Below are 4,333 nucleotides of genomic sequence, written 5' to 3' on the forward strand. Positions count from 1 at the left end.
CCCTTATGGTTTCTTTGTATTTTGTTGCTCAAGGAGACATTGGTCCAGATGCAAGCACTGCAACAAAGAGCCCCAGGTCCCAGGTCCCAGCCTGTCTCGCCCTGGGTCTGCTTCCCCAGAGAATAAGCCTCCATCTCCTTGGGGAACTAAACAAGAGAGCTGCTTGGCTCTTTGCTGCAAGGGTAGAAACTAACAACATCCTTAGAGTTTTCAATGAATTCTTTTTTTAAATTTCTTTTTAGGGCCGAACCCATAGCATATGGAAGTTCCCAGGCTGGGGGTCAAATCAGAGCTGTAGCTGCCAGCCTACACCACAGTCACAGCAACGTGGGGTCCAAGCCACATCTGCTACCTATAGCTCACGGCAACGCCGGATCCTTAACCCCCTGAGTGGGGTCAGGGATTGAACCTGCATCCTCATGGATACTAGTCGGTGTTCATTACCACTGATCCATGACGGGAACTTGCTTCAATGAATTCTTACACTGCAAGTCCAGTGCATTTTCCCCTTTAAGCACTATGGTGCCTCAGTTTCTGGGCTGTGCCTGGATTCTTCTTATAAATCAGTTCATTTTTCCCTGAACCCTTAGCTTCTGCTTTCTTAGCTTATTAGTTACCACTTCTCGACTTTAACTATTTTTTGTTCACTATTGTTTCTTCTGTTTGTCTTCCTGAGCTTGTAACTTTTTTTTTTTTCTTCTGGCCACACTCATAGCATGTACACATTCCTGGGCCAGGGATTGAACCTACGCCACAGCAGTGACCCGGGCCATGACATTGACAATGCTAGATCTTTAATTATGTTGCCTCAAAAGAGAACTCCCTTGAGCTTACAACTTTTTATTTTTATTATTCTATGTACACCTGTGGCACATAGAAGTTCCCAGACTAGGAGTGCAATCGGAGCTGTAGCCGCCGGCCTACGCCACAGCCACAGCAACACCAGATCTGAGCCACATCTGCAACCTACACCACAGCACCCGGCAACGCCAGATCCGTAACCCACTGAGCGAGGCCAGGAATCGAACCTGTGTCCTCATGAATACTTGTCAGATTTGATTCCTCTGAGCCACAATGGGATCTCCGAGGTTATAACTTTTACCTTCGTTATAACAGGATGTTGGCAGAACAAGCAATAAGTGGATGTGTTCAATCTGCCATTTTAAAAATTGAAATATAGTTGATTTACAATGTTGTGTTAATTTCTACTGTACAGCAGAGTGATTCAGTTCTATAGCTATATACATTTTAAAAATATTCTCTTCCCTTATCGTTTATCACAGAATATAGCTCCCTGTGCTATACAGTAGGTCCTTGTTTTTTATCCATTCTATATATAACAGTTTGCATCTGCTAATCCCAAACTCCCATTCCACCCCCTCCCCCCTTGGCAAACTCAAGTCTGTTCTTTTTTTTTTTTTTTGTCTTTTTGCTATTTCCTGGGCCGCTCCTGGCATGTGGAGATTCCCACGCTAGGGGTCTAATGAGAGCCGTAGCCACCAGCCTACACCAGAGCCACAGCAATGTGGGATCCGAGCCGCGTCTGCAACCTACACCACAGCTCACGGCAACGCCAGATCGCCGGATCGTTAACCCACTGAGCAAGGGCAGGGACTGAACCCGCAACCTCATGGTTCCTAGTCAGATTCGTTAACCACTGCGCCACGACGGGAACTCCATTTTTTTTTTTTTCAAGTCTGTTCTTTATGTTTGTCAGTCTGTTTCTGTTTCATAAATCAGTTCCTTTGTGTCATATTTTAGATTCCACATATAAGTGATATCATATGGTATTTGTCTTTCTCTTTCTGACTTACTTCACTTATGATGATAATCTCTAGTTCCACCCATGTTGCTGTCAATCTGCCATTTTTAACCGGAAGTACCAATTTGAAAAAATGGTTTCCACGTACTTTTCACATGGAGGAGGGAGGTTTAGTATTCAAGTGTGGAAAGAGAGTGTTGCCTGCCATCCCAATAAACAAGGAATGTGCCCGCCATCAAGCCATCAGTCACTGCAGCTGCCAACCCCCGCCCCCAAAATGGTGCTTCAGGGGAACTCAGGATGGAGAAAAACAGGAAATATTCTGTGCTCTGGATACTGGCCCCAGATAGTCAAGCTATATATCTAAGGAATAATTTCAATGAGCCTAGGCGCTTGTATCTTCCCAAACATAGAAAAGCACTAACATCATTAACTTGAGATGTCTGTCTTTGTGATTAGCAGTAATTTTTTTTTTTTTTTTTTTTTTTTTTTGCAGGGGTCGGGGGCCCTGCTGCACCTGCAGTATACGGAAATTCCTGGGCTAGGGGTCAAATCAGAGCTGGATCCCCCGCATCTGTGACCTATGCTGCAGGTTCTTAACCCTCTGAGCCACAATGGGAACTCCTAGCAGTAATTTTTTGATGTTTGATTACGTTTTTTTTTTTTTCCCAGCAAGAACTCAGATGTATCCTAGCTCTTCCCTTATCTCTCTGGAGCAAATTCCTTAGAGCTTTCTGAGAGGCTCTCTCCTGGGCTGTAGTCCTCAGTTAGGTCCCTAAATAAAATTTGCCACTTTTAGGTTGTGCATTTTTCTTCAGTTGGCAGAAGAGAGGAAGCTTCTCTGAGAAAAGAGGAAGGAAAACTTTCAGAGTACACAGAGATGGTTAAAGGGCACAAAATAGAATTAATCACATCTTTTCAAGTTTAAACTAGTGAAATTCATTGAAATATGACTTTGAAAAAGACTAATACTGAACTAACGCTACCTTTTATTTTCTCTTTTAAGTGAGGGCTGACAAGCTTTTTCTATAAAGAGGCAGATTGTAGATATTTTCAATTTGGGGGGTCATACAGTCTCTATTTCAACTACTCAATTCTGCACATGCATGAAAACAGCCATGGACAATATGTAAATGAAAGGATGTGACTATATTTTAGAAAAACTTATTTACAAAAACAAGCAGGAGGCCATCTTTGACCCAAAGGCTCTAGTTTGCCAATCTTGCTTTAAGGCATTGAAATATATATCTTTTTTTTTTTTTTTTTTTTTTTTTTGTCTTTTTAGGGCCGCACTTGTGGCATATGGAGGTTCCCAGGCTAGGGGTCGAATTGGAGCTGTAATTCTCGGCCTACGCCACAGCCACAGCAACGTGGGATCTGGGCTATGTCTGCAACCTACACCACAGCTCAGGGCAACGCTGGATCCTTAATCCACTGAACAAGGCCAGGGATCGAACCTGAGTCCTCATGGGTACTAGTCAGATTCATTTCCACTGAGCCACGACGGGAACTCCGAAATCTATCTTTTTAAACATAGGGCCATGAGTAGTTCTTTCGAGATGACATTTTAGATATTAGGATTAAGAAAACACAATACTAGGAGTTCCTGCTGTGGCACAGTGGGTTAAGAACCCAACTGCAGCAGCTGTGATTGCTGCAGAGATGTAAGTTCCATCCCTGGCCCGGAGCAATGGGTTAAAGGATCTGGCATTGCCACGGCTGTGGCATAGGTCGCAGCTGCGGCTCACATTCATTCCCTGGCCCCAAAACTTCCATATGTCCCAGGTGTGACCATAAAAAAAGAAAAAAACCCAGAATACTAGAGCATGGAAACACCTATAAAGATATGATCAATTGCTAGTATATGTCATTATAACTTTGACCAAAGCCATAGAAAGAACAACTCAAATTGTGAACCCTAAAGTAAACTCTGGACTCTGGGGGGATAATGATGTGTCAGCATAGCTTCATTAATTGTCACAAATGTAAACAGGATGCTGGTGCAGGTGCAAGACGTTGATCATGGGGAAGGCTATGCCCATGTGGGGAGGGAAGAGGTGGGAAATCTATGTACTTTCTGCTCAATTTTGCTATGAATCTAAAACTATTCTAAAAAACAAAGTTTGATGTTACAAAACAACCCATTGATGATTAAAGATACGAGGGAAATTAACAAGGCAATGACCTCGTCTAGTTCCTGGCTGAGGATTGAAGCCTTTAGCTCCATCTACAGGCAGAGTCCCTCTGCTTGATCTTCCACTGTGCCTAAATGTTTCCTAAAATATGCTCCATGGATGTGCTCCCTGCCAAAAAGTTCCTACGGTCAAATGAGTTTGGGAAATTGAACATAACCTATCCCTTCTTGGAAGTTTCAGCTCTGTGGCAGAAGAAAGGCTCTGAGAAGTTCGGCAATCAAGAAGCCTCTTTAACTTTGTTGAACTCACAGCTTCTTAGACGTCTTTAATCAAAGAATCCGTTTCTCACCTAACATCTGTTAGTCTGTTGAGATGATTCCATGGAGTGACAGTTCATGGTATTTTGCGTCAGTCCTATGTATGGTCTGGAATTTGG

This window comes from Sus scrofa, chromosome 4 (genome assembly GCF_000003025.6).
Source record: "Sus scrofa isolate TJ Tabasco breed Duroc chromosome 4, Sscrofa11.1, whole genome shotgun sequence".
NCBI lineage: Eukaryota > Metazoa > Chordata > Mammalia > Artiodactyla > Suidae > Sus > Sus scrofa.